The sequence below is a fragment of the Taudactylus pleione genome, unplaced genomic scaffold, assembly GCF_031769625.1.
Source record: "Taudactylus pleione unplaced genomic scaffold, aTauple2 ptg000612l, whole genome shotgun sequence".
Lineage (NCBI taxonomy): Eukaryota > Metazoa > Chordata > Amphibia > Anura > Myobatrachidae > Taudactylus > Taudactylus pleione.
In genome coordinates, this window is record NW_028285014.1 from 5,821,799 (window position 1) to 5,841,383 (window position 19,585).

Consider the following 19,585-nt stretch of genomic DNA (forward strand, 5'->3'; position numbering starts at 1 on the left):
GGGATAAAAGAAGAGGAAGCTGCAAGTGAGAATGATAATAAGCAGGAAAATAGACAGGCCCAAACAGCGCCCCCTGCACTGCAGTGCCCTGTGCCATGGCACTGGTCGCACTACCCTAGTTATGGCCCTGCTAATTGTATATGGGACTTGGAGCAGTTACATGCAGCATGTAATGATACATCGCACCATGTCGGATCGTGCAGTGTGTGCGGCGCGTGCGATGTATTGCATCGTTACATCGCTGTGTCGCACCTTCATATGATGTGTACCCAGCTTAATAGGATCAGATATGCCAGAAATATGAAAGGAGTATGTGGCTTTACTGTGAGCACCACATATGCTAAAACACACAGTACACAAAATATACACATTACAATAAATGGCCGGAGAGTGCGGATAATAAATAAATACTGGCTTGGAGCCTGTAAAATTCAAAATGAACAAGACGCAAAAATATGGGCAGACACCCCTTCCTAAGTAGAGTAGGGAACACTTTAAAAAAGAAAGTGATCAGTACAAATCACAGTAGTAGCAGTTTTACTTCATTTGCATTATTGGGTGTGTCTTAGACGCATTCCACCAATCAGACGCAGACTGCACCTGTCATCATGATCAGCTTGCAGTATGGTTTGAGTAACTGTCATGTTCTTCCAAACAGGCGCAATTGTGCTTATTTTACATACCATCTAGGGTACAATTGGCATCAACACACCCTTACTGTACTTTGGTCGCATCTACACGCCACCTCCAATTCCCGTCCCGGACCCCTTTGCAAACAAGGGTGTTAAAAGCTGCAACTTTAGTAGTCCAAGGGGGAGATGTTTCAAACCTCCAAGAGAGATAAAGTGGAGAAGTTGAACCATACATGCCTACCCTCCCGGTTTTCGCGGGAGGCTCCCGATTTTTCGGGTAACCCCCCGCACCCCCGGAAGGGTAGGCATTTCTCCCGCATTCTGCCCACTTCCGGCAATCGCGGGTCTCCGTGATTGCCGGAATTGTGCCCAATCGCGGCAATTTTACAGTGAGGGGGCGGGGCTTAATGACGCAAATCGTCAAGCCCCGCCCCCGTCGGCCCCCTGCTGCTTCTCTTACCCGGGCTTCTCCCGGGAAGAGAATATTAAAGGTAGGCAACCCTGAGTTGAACACAGCAATCAATCAGCTTCTCACTTTTATTTTATAGACTGTGCTAGATAAGTGACAGCTGGAAGCTGATAGGTTGCTTTGGTCAAGGGATGGTACATTTTCCCCCTAACTCTGAATAAGGTCTGTGGTGACAGAAGCAGTATAGCAAGAGAAATGCCTGTGTAAAAGAGGCGTGGCTAGTGAATGGGGCAGAACATTGAGTGCCAAGGTTTGCAGGCTTATATATTCCAGTTGTTCAAAGCCATACTGGAAGCGTTGGTCCATCATTGAGCCCCGTCTGCCCTCCACTGCATTTTGCCACGATGGGGATGGGGCCTAGCGCCCGACCCTGAAGTACTGGAGCCAGCGGGTTGGGTAATGCATGCCGGCAGTCGGGATCCCGGCTGTCAGAATGCCGATACGGCATCCCGACAGGGCTAGCATACCGACACTTGTTGTTCGGTATGCTGTCTCTCCTCTTCTCCCTCTTTGGTGCCTAACCTTAACCTCCCACCTAGTGCCTGAACCTAATCTCCCCCTCCCCAGCACCCCAAACCTAAACTTCAGACAGGTCTCTTGCAAGTCCACACCGAGGGCCTGACTCAGAGAGGCGTGCAATTTCAATGTTAATGGAGTTGAACGATTTTTTTGCTACTGCACAGGCGCGGAAAACCCTAAAACCTCACGTTACAGAGTGTGCAGGAACATAGGCAAATGAGACACAGAAAAGTATTGGGAATGTGCAGGATGTATCTAGGCGGTAACTGGGAGGTGGCTATTCAGACGCTTGAAGATGGTCTTTCTTATGGGATTGTTATGGGAGTGTCATGGGCCCCCAGTGGTAATGCCCCCTGTAGTAGTAATGCCCCCAGTGGTAATGCCACCAGTGGTAATGCTTCCTGTAGTGCCTCCTATAGTAGTAATGCCCCCAGTGGTAATGTCCCCTATAGTAGTGCCCCCAGTAGTAGTGCTCCCAGTGGTAATGCCTCCAGTACTAATGCCCCCAGCGGTAATGCCTGCAAGGGGAGCAAATACATTTATTTTCTGCATGCAGGGTAAGTACAGTGCTGGCTGCTTTGCATGTGCTGTAGCACACAAATGCTTTATCATTATACTGCAATGTAGGTTTGAGTTGGACATGCCCTGGGCCCTCTCACATCTGAATCTCTCTGCATGTAAATCTGCCCCACCAGCTGTCATTGTTGGTTGCGCTAAACTAGCTTGACTGCATCGGATCGGCTATACTGTACTGACACTTACACCTTGTCATCTAGTTGCCTGGGATGTCACATGACCTAATTCTTGATGGCAAGTTACTGCACATGAAGCTTCACAAAAAGTTCTATTCCACCTACTGAGGGCTAGTTTGGCGCTACCCACAATGACAGTTCAACATTTAATATGGTCATGGTGCAGGTGTTCACCAGGAACATTGTTGTTTATGCCTCACAGGTTGTGCCGCACCAGTAGGCACAAGATATACCCAGCAGGTATAGATGGATAGAATAAGGTACTATGGTCTGATTCAGCATGGATCGCAATTGCAACCGGGTATGCAGATCGGCCGATGGTGCATACTGCGCATTCGTATGCACTGCAGTGAGAGTGCGCAGGTTACCATTGCGATCACACACACAGATAGAAAGCCATCGCAGAGTGAGAGACGGGACATCAGCGTTTGGGGGTGGTGATGGGGCAGTGGCCGGAGAAATGCTGGTGTGCCTGTCCGTTTGAACGCCATTACATGTGCGTGCATACATTAGCCACTGCGACGGCATATGCAGCTTGTGTACTCACCACGTGCGACGAGGTTAGCAATTTCTGAGACAGGTCAGACCTGCTGTAATTCTGCGTGAGGGGCTGATATTACTCGATGCTACCGATGTATACGCAGAACTGCGAGGTCTTACCGATGTGAGAAAGCTGTAGTGCGTGTCTCTATGCTGCCTGAACGGTTGCATACATTAGCATATTTTCGAATCAGAACTGTGTGCGTAATCGCAGCTGCGATCACAATAGCGACCCGTAATGAATCAGGCCCTATGATAATAATCTGAAGTGAAAATGTTACGGAACCAAGGGACAAAGCAATGGAAGGTCCAGCTGACACGCTAGTACCAATTAAGATATTTTAGACAATGAACCTCCTTATGCTGGGCATACACTATACAATTATCTGTCAGATATCTGGCCAATCTGGCTGGATGGAATGAAAACCTGGTAATATATGGGAGCAAATGACAGTCATTCACTTGCTCACAAACACTGGAAAAGAGCCAAAAATGGTTGTTCAATCTAACTGGTTAAATCAAACAAATTTTTGTACGTTTTCCAGTATTTGAACCAAATGGTTGAATGTCATTTGCTCCCATACATTACCAGGTTTTCATTCCAACCAGCCAGATTGGCCAGATATCTGACAGATAATTGTATGTGTATGCCCAGCATAAGGAGAGCAAATTGACATTGGAGAAGAGGTTAGGACCCAAAACACCAGGCGAAATCACAGAGCTAAGGGCCTGATTCAGCAAGGGTCACTGATGTGAACGAGGCAGCAAGCGCATACGCAGTTCTGCTGCGAAATTATGCAAATGACTGTGATCGCAATGCAGCAGCAGCACAACTTAAAGACGCCCACTTCCCTTTACTCACATCCGCAATACCTTGCAAGTATGCTAAAACATCGGTACCATCGGAGCCAGCATGCAGGCTTCAGATTGTATGCCAGAAGGTCCAGTGAATGATAACAAGAATCTCTGCAAAATAAGAAGCACATGAACAAAACATGGGTGTGTGGTATTTGGGGCCTGATTCAGAGGCGCACGCTATTTGCGTGCTCTCGCTCTGAATCAGGGCATCCCTATTTTTTTTTACCAGCCTTCAGGTAGCTCGCACAGCTGTGGGTGCGGCCTGGCGATGGTCGCGATTATCGCGACCATCGGGCTTGTGAGCAGACCCTGAGGTAGGGTCCAAGACTCGCAAGCCTGAGTGGACTTCCTGCTCTAATAGAGCAGGAAGTCCACTACTGACATAGTGATGTCAGTAGGGCCGTCCACAAACGGCAGCCGTTTCTTCGGGAACGCCTCCGTTTTGGCAGACACCCCCTCTCCCCACCTACAAAACGGGGCGAGCTGTCGATGTCGACAGGGGCGGATTGGGCCACCGCGATGCCGGGCTGGTTCCCACTGAGGCCTACTAGGGCCGGCCACCCTCCACTTGCCCACCCGTGCCACGGTTGGAGCTCAGCTCCGATCGGGCAGCTTTACAGTAGTACAGCTTCTGCGCATGCGCAGAAGCTTACTACTGAAGAAAAAAAAAATGGCCGACGGGGGAGCTGCTGCGCATGCCCGGCAGCAGCTCCTCCCATAAGCCTTTGCAGAGCCTGTCAGTCAATGCTGACAGCTCCGCCTCCATCCCCTCCGCGCAGCCCGGCCCCACTCCGTGCGCAGCATGCCATGCACAGGCACCCGGCCACAGACACAAGCAGCAGCGGGCAGCCAGAGGAGCAGCAGATGATGTCGGACTCGGAGGCTGGCCACAAGGACAAGCAGCGGACAGCCAGAGCATCATCAGGTAAGTGTTGGCTGCGGGGGGTGATGGGAGGGGGAGCTGACAACGCGCAGGGGGAGGGGGGGGAGCTAATGAGACAAGGTCTAGGGGGAATGAGAGACACACTGGGGCAGGGGCAATGAGGCAGACACACACAGGGGCAGGGGCAATGAGTCAGACACACACTGGGGCAGGGGCAATGAGTCAGACACACACTGGGGCAGGGGCAATGAGGCAGACACACTGGGGCAATGAGGCAGACACACTGGGGCAATGCAGCAGACACACACTGGGGCAGGGGCAATGAGGCTGAGACACACTGGGGCAGGGGCAGTGAGGCAGAGACACACTGGAACTGGGGCAGTGAGGCAGAGACACACTGGGGCTGGGGCAGTGAGGCAGAGACACACTGGGGCTGGGGCAGTGAGGCAGAGACACACTGGGGCTGGGGCAATGAGGCTGAGACACACTGGGGCAAAGAGGCAGAGACACACTAGTGCTGGGGTGATGAGGCTGAGACACTGGTGCTGGGGCAATGAGGCTGAGACACACTGGGGCAATGAGGCAGAGACACACTGGTGCTGGGGCGATGAGGCTGAGACACTGGTGCTGCGGCAATGAGGCAGAGACACACTGGGGCAATGAGGCAGAGACACACTGGTGCTGGGGCGATGAGGCTGAGACACACTGGTGCTGGGGCAATGAGGCTGAGACACACTGGTGCTGGGGCAATGAGGCTGAGACACACTGGGGCAATGAGGCTGAGACACACTGGTGCTGGGGCAATGAGGCTGAGACACACTGGTGCTGGGGCAATGAGGCAGAGACACACTGGTGCTGGGGCGATGAGGCTGAGACACACTGGTGCTGGGGCGATGAGGCTGAGACACACTGGTGCTGGGGCGATGAGGCTGAGACACAGTAGTGCTGGGACAATGAGGCAGAGACACACTGGTGCTGGGGCAATGAGGCTGAGACACACTGATGCTGGGGCAATGAGGCTGAGACACACTGGTGCTGGGGCAATGAGGCTGAGACACACTGGTGCTGGGACGATGAGGCTGAGACACACTGGTGCTGGGGCGATGAGGCTGAGACACACTGGTGCTGGGGCGATGAGGCTGAGACACACTGGTGCTGGGGCGATGAGGCTGAGACACACTGCTGCTGGGGCGATGAGGCAGAGACACACTGGTGCTGGGGCAATGAGGCTGAGACACTGGTGCTGGGGCGATGAGGCTGAGACACAGTAGTGCTGGGACAATGAGGCAGAGACACACTGGTGCTGGGGCGATGAGGCTGAGACACACTGGTGCTGGGGCGATGAGGCTGAGACACTGGTGCTGGGGCGATGAGGCTGAGACACAGTAGTGCTAGGACAATGAGGCAGAGACACACTGGTGCTGGGGCGATGAGGCTGAGACACACTGGTGCTGGGGCGATGAGGCAGAGACACACTGGTGCTGGGGCGATGAGGCTGAGACACACTGGTGCTGGGGCGATGAGGCTGAGACACACTGGTGCTGGGACGATGAGGCTGAGACACACTGGTGCTGGGGCGATGAGGCAGAGACACACTGGTGCTGGGGCAATGAGGCTGAGACACACTGGTGCTCGGGCGATGAGGCTGAGACACACTGGTGCTGGGGCAATGAGGCAGAGACACACTGGTGCTGGGGCGATGAGGCTGAGACACGGGTGCTGGGGCGATGAGGCAGAGACACACTGGGGCAATGAGGCAGAGACACACTGGTGCTGGGGCGATGAGGCTGAGACGCTGGTGCTGGGGCAATGAGGCAGAGACACACTGGGGCAATGAGACAGAGATACACTGGTGCTGGGGTGATGAGTCTGAGACACTGGTGCTGGGGCAATGAGGCAGAGACACACTGGGGCAATGAGGCAGAGACACACTGGTGCTGGGGCGATGAGGCTGAGACACACTGGTGCTGGGGCAATGAGGCTGAGACACACTGGTGCTGGGGCAATGAGGCTGAGACACACTGGGGCAATGAGGCTGAGACACACTGGTGCTGGGGCAATGAGGCTGAGACACACTGGTGCTGGGGCAATGAGGCTGAGACACACTGGTGCTGGGGCAATGAGGCTGAGACACACTGGTGCTGGGGCAATGAGGCTGAGACACACTGGTGCTGGGGCGATGAGGCTGAGACACACTGGTGCTGGGGCGATGAGGCAGAGACACACTGGTGCTGGGGCTATGAGGCTGAGACACACTGGTGCTGGGGTGATGAGGCTGAGACACACTGGTGCTGGGACGATGAGGCTGAGACACACTGGTGCTGGGGCGATGAGGCTGAGACACACTGGTGCTGGGGCGATGAGGCTGAGACACACTGGTGCTGGGGCGATGAGGCTGAGACACACTGCTGCTGGGGCGATGAGGCAGAGACACACTGGTGCTGGGGCGATGAGGCTGAGACACTGGTGCTGGGGCGATGAAGCTGAGACACAGTAGTGCTGGGACAATGAGGCAGAGACACACTGGTGCTGGGGCGATGAGGCTGAGACACACTGGTGCTGGGGCGATGAGGCTGAGACACTGGTGCTGGGGCGATGAGGCTGAGACACAGTAGTGCTAGGACAATGAGGCAGAGACACACTGGTGCTGGGGCGATGAGGCTGAGACACACTGGTGCTGGGGCGATGAGGCAGAGACACACTGGTGCTGGGGCGATGAGGCTGAGACACACTGGTGCTGGGGCGATGAGGCTGAGACACACTGGTGCTGGGACGATGAGGCTGAGACACACTGGTGCTGGGGCGATGAGGCAGAGACACACTGGTGCTGGGGCAATGAGGCTGAGACACACTGGTGCTGGGGCGATGAGGCTGAGACACACTGGTGCTGGGGCAATGAGGCAGAGACACACTGGTGCTGGGGCGATGAGGCTGAGACACTGGTGCTGGGGCGATGAGGCAGAGACACACTGGGGCAATGAGGCAGAGACACACTGGTGCTGGGGCGATGAGGCTGAGACGCTGGTGCTGGGGCAATGAGGCAGAGACACACTGGGGCAATGAGGCAGAGATACACTGGTGCTGGGGTGATGAGTCTGAGACACTGGTGCTGGGGCAATGAGGCAGAGACACACTGGGGCAATGAGGCAGAGACACACTGGTGCTGGGGCGATGAGGCTGAGACACACTGGTGCTGGGGCAATGAGGCTGAGACACACTGGTGCTGGGGCAATGAGGCTGAGACACACTGGGGCAATGAGGCTGAGACACACTGGTGCTGGGGCAATGAGGCTGAGACACACTGGTGCTGGGGCAATGAGGCTGAGACACACTGGTGCTGGGGCAATGAGGCTGAGACACACTGGTGCTGGGGCAATGAGGCTGAGACACACTGGTGCTGGGGCGATGAGGCTGAGACACACTGGTGCTGGGGCGATGAGGCAGAGACACACTGGTGCTGGGGCTATGAGGCTGAGACACACTGGTGCTGGGGTGATGAGGCTGAGACACACTGGTGCTGGGGCGATGAGGCTGGGACGATGAGGCTGAGACACACTGGTGCTGGGGCGATGAGGCTGAGACACACTGGTGCTGGGGCAATGAGGCTGAGACACTGGTGCTGGGGCGATGAGGCTGAGACACAGTAGTGCTGGGACGATGAGGCAGAGACACACTGGTGCTGGGGCGATGAGGCTGAGACACACTGGTGCTGGGGCGATGAGGCAGAGACACACTGGTGCTGGGGCAATGAGGCTGAGACACACTGGTGCTGGGGCAATGAGGCTGAGACACACTGGTGCTGGGGCAATGAGGCTGAGACATACTGGTGCTGGGACGATGAGGCTGAGACACACTGGTGCTGGGGCAATGAGGCTGAGACACACTGGTGCTGGGGCAATGAGGCTGAGACACACTGGTGCTGGGGCGATGAGGCTGAGACACACTGGTGCTGGGGCAATGAGGCAGAGACACACTGGTGCTGGGGCGATGAGGCTGAGACACTGGTGCTGGGGCAATGAGGCAGAGACACACTGGGGCAATGAGGCAGAGATACACTGGTGCTGGGGTGATGAGGCTGAGTCACTGGTGCTGGGGCAATGAGGCAGAGACACACTGGTGCTGGGGCAGTGAGGCTGAGACACACTGGTGCTGGGGCAATGAGGCTGAGACACACTGGTGCTGGGGCGATGAGGCTGAGACACACTGGTGCTGGGGCGATGAGGCAGAGACACAGTAGTGCTGGGACAAAGAGGCTGAGACACACTGGTGCTGGGACGATGAGGCTGAGACACACTGGTGCTGGGGCGATGAGGCAGAGACACACTGGTGCTGGGGCAATGAGGCTGAGACACACTGGTGCTGGGGCGATGAGGCTGAGACACACTGGTGCTGGGGCGATGAGGCAGAGACACAGTAGTGCTGGGGCAATGAGGCTGAGACACACTGGTGCTGGGACGATGAGGCTGAGACACACTGGTGCTGGGGCGATGAGGCAGAGACACACTGGTGCTGGGGCAATGAGGCTGAGACACACTGGTGCTGGGGCGATGAGGCTGAGACACACTGGTGCTGGGGCAATGAGGCAGAGACACACTGGTGCTGGGGCGATGAGGCTGAGACACTGGTGCTGGGGCAATGAGGCAGAGACACACTGGGGCAATGAGGCAGAGACACACTGGTGCTGGGGCGATGAGGCTGAGACGCTGGTGCTGGGGCAATGAGGCAGAGACACACTGGGGCAATGAGGCAGAGATACACTGGTGCTGGGGTGATGAGGCTGAGACACTGGTGCTGGGGCAATGAGGCAGAGACACACTGGGGCAATGAGGCAGAGACACACTGGTGCTGGGGCGATGAGGCTGAGACACACTGGTGCTGGGGCAATGAGGCTGAGACACACTGGTGCTGGGGCAATGAGGCTGAGACACACTGGGGCAATGAGGCTGAGACACACTGGTGCTGGGGCAATGAGGCTGAGACACAGTAGTGCTGGGACGATGAGGCAGAGACACACTGGTGCTGGGGCGATGAGGCTGAGACACACTGGTGCTGGGGCAATGAGGCAGAGACACACTGGTGCTGGGGCGATGAGGCTGAGACACACTGGTGCTGGGGCAATGAGGCTGAGACACACTGGTGCTGGGGCAATGAGGCTGAGACACACTGGTGCTGGGACGATGAGGCTGAGACACACTGGTGCTGGGGCAATGAGGCTGAGACACACTGGTGCTGGGGCAATGAGGCTGAGACACACTGGTGCTGGGGCGATGAGGCTGAGACACACTGGTGCTGGGGCAATGAGGCAGAGACACACTGGTGCTGGGGCGATGAGGCTGAGACACTGGTGCTGGGGCAATGAGGCAGAGACACACTGGGGCAATGAGGCAGAGACACACTGGTGCTGGGGCGATGAGGCTGAGACACTGGTGCTGGGGCAATGAGTCAGAGACACACTGGGGCAATGAGGCAGAGATACACTGGTGCTGGGGTGATGAGGCTGAGTCACTGGTGCTGGGGCAATGAGGCAGAGACACACTGGTGCTGGGGCAGTGAGGCTGAGACACACTGGTGCTGGGGCAATGAGGCTGAGACACACTGGTGCTGGGACAATGAGGCTGAGACACACTGGTGCTGGGACGATGAGACTGAGACACACTGGTGCTGGGGCGATGAGGCAGAGACACACTGGTGCTGGGGCAATGAGGCTGAGACACACTGGTGCTGGGGCGATGAGGCTGAGACACACTGGTGCTGGGGCGATGAGGCAGAGACACAGTAGTGCTGGGGCAATGAGGCTGAGACACACTGGTGCTGGGACGATGAGGCTGAGACACACTGGTGCTGGGGCGATGAGGCAGAGACACACTGGTGCTGGGGCAATGAGGCTGAGACACACTGGTGCTGGGACGATGAGGCTGAGACACACTGGTGCTGGGGCAATGAGGCAGAGACACACTGGTGCTGGGGCGATGAGGCTGAGACACTGGTGCTGGGGCAATGAGGCAGAGACACACTGGGGCAATGAGGCAGAGACACACTGGTGCTGGGGCGATGAGGCTGAGACGCTGGTGCTGGGGCAATGAGGCAGAGACACACTGGGGCAATGAGGCAGAGATACACTGGTGCTGGGGTGATGAGGCTGAGACACTGGTGCTGGGGCAATGAGGCAGAGACACACTGGGGCAATGAGGCAGAGACACACTGGTGCTGGGGCGATGAGGCTGAGACACACTGGTGCTGGGGCAATGAGGCTGAGACACACTGGTGCTGGGGCAATGAGGCTGAGACACACTGGGGCAATGAGGCTGAGACACACTGGTGCTGGGGCAATGAGGCTGAGACACAGTAGTGCTGGGACGATGAGGCAGAGACACACTGGTGCTGGGGCGATGAGGCTGAGACACACTGGTGCTGGGGTGATGAGGCAGAGACACACTGGTGCTGGGGCAATGAGGCTGAGACACACTGGTGCTGGGGCAATGAGGCTGAGACACACTGGTGCTGGGGCAATGAGGCTGAGACATACTGGTGCTGGGACGATGAGGCTGAGACACACTGGTGCTGGGGCAATGAGGCTGAGACACACTGGTGCTGGGGCAATGAGGCTGAGACACACTGGTGCTGGGGCGATGAGGCTGAGACACACTGGTGCTGGGGCAATGAGGCAGAGACACACTGGTGCTGGGGCGATGAGGCTGAGACACTGGTGCTGGGGCAATGAGGCAGAGACACACTGGGGCAATGAGGCAGAGACACACTGGTGCTGGGGCGATGAGGCTGAGACACTGGTGCTGCGGCAATGAGGCAGAGACACACTGGGGCAATGAGGCAGAGATACACTGGTGCTGGGGTGATGAGGCTGAGTCACTGGTGCTGGGGCAATGAGGCAGAGACACACTGGTGCTGGGGCAGTGAGGCTGAGACACACTGGTGCTGGGGCAATGAGGCTGAGACACACTGGTGCTGGGGCGATGAGGCTGAGACACACTGGTGCTGGGGCGATGAGGCAGAGACACACTGGTGCTGGGGCGATGAGGCTGAGACACACTGGTGCTGGGGCGATGAGGCTGAGACACACTGGTGCTGGGGCAATGAGGCTGAGACACACTGGTGCTGGGGCAATGAGGCTGAGACACACTGGTGCTGGGGCAATGAGGCTGAGACACACTGGTGCTGGGGCAATGAGGCTGAGACACACTGGTGCTGGGACGATGAGGCTGAGACACACTGGTGCTGGTGCGATGAGGCAGAGACACACTGGTGCTGGGGCAATGAGGCAGAGACACACTGGTGCTGGGGCGATGAGGCTGAGACACTGGTGCTGGGGCGATGAGGCAGAGACACACTGGGGCAATGAGGCAGAGACACACTGGTGCTGGGGCGATGAGGCTGAGACGCTGGTCCTGGGGCAATGAGGCAGAGACACACTGGGGCAATGAGGCAGAGATACACTGGTGCTGGGGTGATGAGGCTGAGACACTGGTGCTGGGGAAATGAGGCAGATACACACTGGGGCAATGAGGCAGAGACACACTGGTGCTGGGGCGATGAGGCTGAGACACACTGGTGCTGGGGCAATGAGGCAGAGACACACTGGTGCTGGGGCGATGAGGCTGAGACACACTGGGGCAATGAGGCTGAGACACACTGGTGCTGGGGCAATGAGGCTGAGACACACTGGTGCTGGGGCAATGAGGCTGAGACACACTGGTGCTGGGGCAATGAGGCTGAGACACACTGGTGCTGGGGCAATGAGGCTGAGACACACTGGTGCTGGGGCGATGAGGCAGAGACACACTGGTGCTGGGGCTATGAGGCTGAGACACACTGGTGCTGGGGCGATGAGGCTGAGACACACTGGTGCTGGGGCGATGAGGCAGAGACACAGTAGTGCTGGGGCAATGAGGCTGAGACACACTGGTGCTGGGACGATGAGGCTGAGACACACTGGTGCTGGGGCGATGAGGCAGAGACACACTGGTGCTGGGGCAATGAGGCTGAGACACACTGGTGCTGGGGCGATGAGGCTGAGACACACTGGTGCTGGGGCAATGAGGCAGAGACACACTGGTGCTGGGGCGATGAGGCTGAGACACTGGTGCTGGGGCAATGAGGCAGAGACACACTGGGGCAATGAGGCAGAGACACACTGGTGCTGGGGCGATGAGGCTGAGACGCTGGTGCTGGGGCAATGAGGCAGAGACACACTGGGGCAATGAGGCAGAGATACACTGGTGCTGGGGTGATGAGGCTGAGACACTGGTGCTGGGGCAATGAGGCAGAGACACACTGGGGCAATGAGGCAGAGACACACTGGTGCTGGGGCGATGAGGCTGAGACACACTGGTGCTGGGGCAATGAGGCTGAGACACACTGGTGCTGGGGCAATGAGGCTGAGACACACTGGGGCAATGAGGCTGAGACACACTGGTGCTGGGGCAATGAGGCTGAGACACAGTAGTGCTGGGACGATGAGGCAGAGACACACTGGTGCTGGGGCGATGAGGCTGAGACACACTGGTGCTGGGGCAATGAGGCAGAGACACACTGGTGCTGGGGCGATGAGGCTGAGACACACTGGTGCTGGGGCAATGAGGCTGAGACACACTGGTGCTGGGGCAATGAGGCTGAGACACACTGGTGCTGGGACGATGAGGCTGAGACACACTGGTGCTGGGGCAATGAGGCTGAGACACACTGGTGCTGGGGCAATGAGGCTGAGACACACTGGTGCTGGGGCGATGAGGCTGAGACACACTGGTGCTGGGGCAATGAGGCAGAGACACACTGGTGCTGGGGCGATGAGGCTGAGACACTGGTGCTGGGGCAATGAGGCAGAGACACACTGGGGCAATGAGGCAGAGACACACTGGTGCTGGGGCGATGAGGCTGAGACACTGGTGCTGGGGCAATGAGTCAGAGACACACTGGGGCAATGAGGCAGAGATACACTGGTGCTGGGGTGATGAGGCTGAGTCACTGGTGCTGGGGCAATGAGGCAGAGACACACTGGTGCTGGGGCAGTGAGGCTGAGACACACTGGTGCTGGGGCAATGAGGCTGAGACACACTGGTGCTGGGACAATGAGGCTGAGACACACTGGTGCTGGGACGATGAGACTGAGACACACTGGTGCTGGGGCGATGAGGCAGAGACACACTGGTGCTGGGGCAATGAGGCTGAGACACACTGGTGCTGGGGCGATGAGGCTGAGACACACTGGTGCTGGGGCGATGAGGCAGAGACACAGTAGTGCTGGGGCAATGAGGCTGAGACACACTGGTGCTGGGACGATGAGGCTGAGACACACTGGTGCTGGGGCGATGAGGCAGAGACACACTGGTGCTGGGGCAATGAGGCTGAGACACACTGGTGCTGGGACGATGAGGCTGAGACACACTGGTGCTGGGGCAATGAGGCAGAGACACACTGGTGCTGGGGCGATGAGGCTGAGACACTGGTGCTGGGGCAATGAGGCAGAGACACACTGGGGCAATGAGGCAGAGACACACTGGTGCTGGGGCGATGAGGCTGAGACGCTGGTGCTGGGGCAATGAGGCAGAGACACACTGGGGCAATGAGGCAGAGATACACTGGTGCTGGGGTGATGAGGCTGAGACACTGGTGCTGGGGCAATGAGGCAGAGACACACTGGGGCAATGAGGCAGAGACACACTGGTGCTGGGGCGATGAGGCTGAGACACACTGGTGCTGGGGCAATGAGGCTGAGACACACTGGTGCTGGGGCAATGAGGCTGAGACACACTGGGGCAATGAGGCTGAGACACACTGGTGCTGGGGCAATGAGGCTGAGACACAGTAGTGCTGGGACGATGAGGCAGAGACACACTGGTGCTGGGGCGATGAGGCTGAGACACACTGGTGCTGGGGTGATGAGGCAGAGACACACTGGTGCTGGGGCAATGAGGCTGAGACACACTGGTGCTGGGGCAATGAGGCTGAGACACACTGGTGCTGGGGCAATGAGGCTGAGACATACTGGTGCTGGGACGATGAGGCTGAGACACACTGGTGCTGGGGCAATGAGGCTGAGACACACTGGTGCTGGGGCAATGAGGCTGAGACACACTGGTGCTGGGGCGATGAGGCTGAGACACACTGGTGCTGGGGCAATGAGGCAGAGACACACTGGTGCTGGGGCGATGAGGCTGAGACACTGGTGCTGGGGCAATGAGGCAGAGACACACTGGGGCAATGAGGCAGAGACACACTGGTGCTGGGGCGATGAGGCTGAGACACTGGTGCTGCGGCAATGAGGCAGAGACACACTGGGGCAATGAGGCAGAGATACACTGGTGCTGGGGTGATGAGGCTGAGTCACTGGTGCTGGGGCAATGAGGCAGAGACACACTGGTGCTGGGGCAGTGAGGCTGAGACACACTGGTGCTGGGGCAATGAGGCTGAGACACACTGGTGCTGGGGCGATGAGGCTGAGACACACTGGTGCTGGGGCGATGAGGCAGAGACACACTGGTGCTGGGGCGATGAGGCTGAGACACACTGGTGCTGGGGCGATGAGGCTGAGACACACTGGTGCTGGGGCAATGAGGCTGAGACACACTGGTGCTGGGGCAATGAGGCTGAGACACACTGGTGCTGGGGCAATGAGGCTGAGACACACTGGTGCTGGGGCAATGAGGCTGAGACACACTGGTGCTGGGACGATGAGGCTGAGACACACTGGTGCTGGTGCGATGAGGCAGAGACACACTGGTGCTGGGGCAATGAGGCAGAGACACACTGGTGCTGGGGCGATGAGGCTGAGACACTGGTGCTGGGGCGATGAGGCAGAGACACACTGGGGCAATGAGGCAGAGACACACTGGTGCTGGGGCGATGAGGCTGAGACGCTGGTGCTGGGGCAATGAGGCAGAGACACACTGGGGCAATGAGGCAGAGATACACTGGTGCTGGGGTGATGAGGCTGAGACACTGGTGCTGGGGAAATGAGGCAGATACACACTGGGGCAATGAGGCAGAGACACACTGGTGCTGGGGCGATGAGGCTGAGACACACTGGTGCTGGGGCAATGAGGCAGAGACACACTGGTGCTGGGGCGATGAGGCTGAGACACACTGGGGCAATGAGGCTGAGACACACTGGTGCTGGGGCAATGAGGCTGAGACACACTGGTGCTGGGGCAATGAGGCTGAGACACACTGGTGCTGGGGCAATGAGGCTGAGACACACTGGTGCTGGGGCAATGAGGCTGAGACACACTGGTGCTGGGGCGATGAGGCAGAGACACACTGGTGCTGGGGCTATGAGGCTGAGACACACTGGTGCTGGGGCGATGAGGCTGAGACACACTGGTGCTGGGGCAATGAGGCTGGGACGATGAGGCTGAGACACACTGGTGCTGGGGCGATGAGGCTGAGACACACTGGTGCTGGGGCAATGAGGCTGAGACACACTGGTGCTGGGGCGATGAGGCTGAGACACACTGGTGCTGGGGCAATGAGGCAGAGACACACTGGTGCTGGGGCGATGAGGCTGAGACACTGGTGCTGGGGCGATGAGGCTGAGACACAGTAGTGCTGGGACGATGAGGCAGAGACACACTGGTGCTGGGGCGATGAGGCTGAGACACACTGGTGCTGGGGCAATGAGGCAGAGACACACTGGTGCTGGGGCAATGAGGCTGAGACACACTGGTGCTGGGGCAATGAGGCTGAGACACACTGGTGCTGGGGCAATGAGGCTGAGACATACTGGTGCTGGGACGATGAGGCTGAGACACACTGGTGCTGGGGCAATGAGGCTGAGACACACTGGTGCTGGGGCAATGAGGCTGAGACACACTGGTGCTGGGGCGATGAGGCTGAGACACACTGGTGCTGGGGCAATGAGGCAGAGACACACTGGTGCTGGGGTGATGAGGCTGAGACACTGGTGCTGGGGCAATGAGGCAGAGACACACTGGGGCAATGAGGCAGAGACACACTGGTGCTGGGGCGATGAGGCTGAGACACTGGTGCTGGGGCAATGAGGCAGAGACACTCTGGGGCAATGAGGCAGAGATACACTGGTGCTGGGGTGATGAGGCTGAGTCACTGGTGCTGGGGCAATGAGGCTGAGACACACTGGTGCTGGGGCAATGAGGCTGAGACACACTGGTGCTGGGGCAATGAGGCTGAGACACACTGGTGCTGGGGCAATGAGGCTGAGACACACTGGTTCTGGGGCAATGAGGCTGAGACACATTGGTGCTGGGGCAATGAGGCTGAGACACACTGGTGCTGGGGCAATGAGGCTGAGACACACTGGTGCTGGGGCAATGAGGCTGAGACACACTGGTGCTGGGGCGATGAGGCTGAGACACAGTAGTGCTGGGACAATGAGGCTGAGACACACTGGTGCTGGGGCAATGAGGCTGAGACACACTGGTGCTGGGGCAATGAGGCTGAGACAAACTTGGGGCTTTGGGAATGAGGCTGAGACACACTGGGACTAGGGGAAGGAGGCCGAAAGCCACAGGTTGGCCTGGGGTTGGAGAGACGGGGGGTCCTGGGGATGGAGAAACGCTTGGTGTCCTGGAGAGACATAGGGGGTTCTGGAAAGAGACAATGGGTCCTGGAGATTGAGAGACAGAGGGAGACTGGAGAACCACAGGGGAGCCTGGGGATGGAGAGATGTACGGGCATCCGGAGACACAGAAATTGTTTGATCAGGGAAATTAATTTTACCCTGCACAAAAATTTCTGCTACTGTAGGTTATGATGATGACATTAGTTATATTTCTATATAAACAGGCATCTTCCAGACAATGTGATCTTCTACATGAATACCGGCTGAAGACGCTGCCCAGTGAGGCTCAAATTCTTCAGAGGTTCCCTCTTGCAGAGAAACCGCCATATAGGTAAGAAAAGACTTTCAAACTGACTGGCCTGTACCTAGTGCAGAGGGATGGGGGGTCCCAAATAAAAGGGTATCATTCACCCAGATTTCTGTTGCTGGCCCTGCTCCCCTCAGTGGCTCGCAAAAGCAGCTCCAGGCCCTAAGACGAGGGAGTATCCTGCCCTCCTCCACAGACTCCGCCCTTTCAACAGACCCACCTTCTCAACATACCCGCCCCCTTTAGGGCTGCTTCCAGAAATTTCCCGGGCTGGTTTGCCATCCCAATCCGCCCCTGGATGTCGATCACCATCGACAGCCGCCCCGTCTTGTAGTGAGCCCCGAAGCAAGTGATTTCTCACTTGCCCCGGGGCTCGTGCATGCACGGTGTGCACACCGCATGTGCGCAATGGCTGCAATGCGCAATGGCCCACCATCGACCAGCTTAAGAGCGCTATGCGCTCGCGAGCAGGTCTGAATCAGGCCCTTGGTCTTTAACTAGTACTTAATTTCTCATTCTATGGGGAGATGTACTAAGTAGGGGTGAGCGGGTTCGGATTTCTGAAATCCGAACCCCCCCGAGCCCCCCCGATCCGAGTCCGATCCGAATCAGGCTCGACTTTTCCCGCCTGACTCGGATCTGAAATCGAGGCAAAACGTCATCATCCCGCCTTCCGAGTCTCGCGGGTTATGGATCCTATATAAGGTACCCACGTCGGCGCCATTTTCTCACTCGGCTGTGGACAGTGAAGAGGGAGGGTGGGAGTTAGGGCTGTGTAGTGTAGTGTAGTGTAGTGCTGCTGTTGTCCACTACTTCAAAGTCCATAGGGGCTGGCTGTGTTGTGCTGTGCTGCTGTTGTTAATAGGGGCTGTGTCCACTACTTCAAAGTCTATAGGGGCTGGCTGGACTGTGTTGTGCAGTCAGTTCTCCATAGGGGCTGTGTCCACTCCAAAGTCCTGTGCAGTGTCCCAGTCCTAAAGGGGTGCTGTAGTGTTGTCCAGGGGGTGCTCTGTCCATCAGGGGTGCTCCCCCCAAGTGCTAAAAAAATAATATATTTTCTGTGTTTGTGAATTGTGTGCGCAATAGCCGCACGTGCATCAACAAAGTAGTGCCAAGCGTGCGCCTGTGTCATAAGTAAAGGGCCGGCTGGCTTGACCGTTAAAGGGTGCTGTAACCCCCGAAAGTACACTCCAGTCCAAACCAAAAAAATAATTATTTTCTGTGTTTGTGAATTGTGTGCGCAGTAGCCGCACGTGCATCAACAAAGTACTGCCAAGCGTGCGCCTGTGTCATAAGTAAAAGGCCGGCTGGCTTGACCTTTAAAGGGTGCTGTAACCCCCAAAGTACACTCCAGTCCAAACCAAAAAAAAAATTATTTTCTGTGTTTGTGAATTGTGTGCGCAGTAGCCGCACATGCATCAACAAAGTAGTGCCAAGCGTGCGCCTGTGTCATAAGTAAAGGGCCGGCTGGCTTGACCGTTAAAGGGTGCTGTAACCCCGAAAGTACACTCCAGTCCAAACCAAAAAAAATTATTTTCTGTGTTTGTGAATTGTGTGCGCAGTAGCCGCACGTGCATCAACAAAGTAGTGCCAAGCGTGCGCCTGTGTCATAAGTAAAGGGCCGGCTGGCTTGACCGTTAAAGGGTGCTGTAACCCCCGAAAGTACACTCCAGTCCAAACCCAAAAAAAAATTATTTTCTGTGTTTGTGAATTGTGTGCGCAGTAGCCGCACGTGCATCAACAAAGTACTGCCAAGCGTGCGCCTGTGTCATAAGTAAAGGGCCGGCTGGCTTGACCGTTAAAGGGTGCTGTAACCCCCGAAAGTACACTCCAGTCCAAACAAAAAAAAAAATATTTTCTGTGTTTGTGAATTGTGTGCGCAGTAGCCGCACGTGCATCAACAAAGTAGTGCCAAGCGTGCGCCTGAGTCATAAGTAAAGGGCCGGCTGGCTTGACCGTTAAAGGGTGCTGTAACCCCCGAAAGAACACTCCAGTCCAAACCAAAAAAAAAATTATTTTCTGTGTTTGTGAATTGTGTGCGCAGTAGCCGCACGTGCATCAACAAAGTAGTGCCA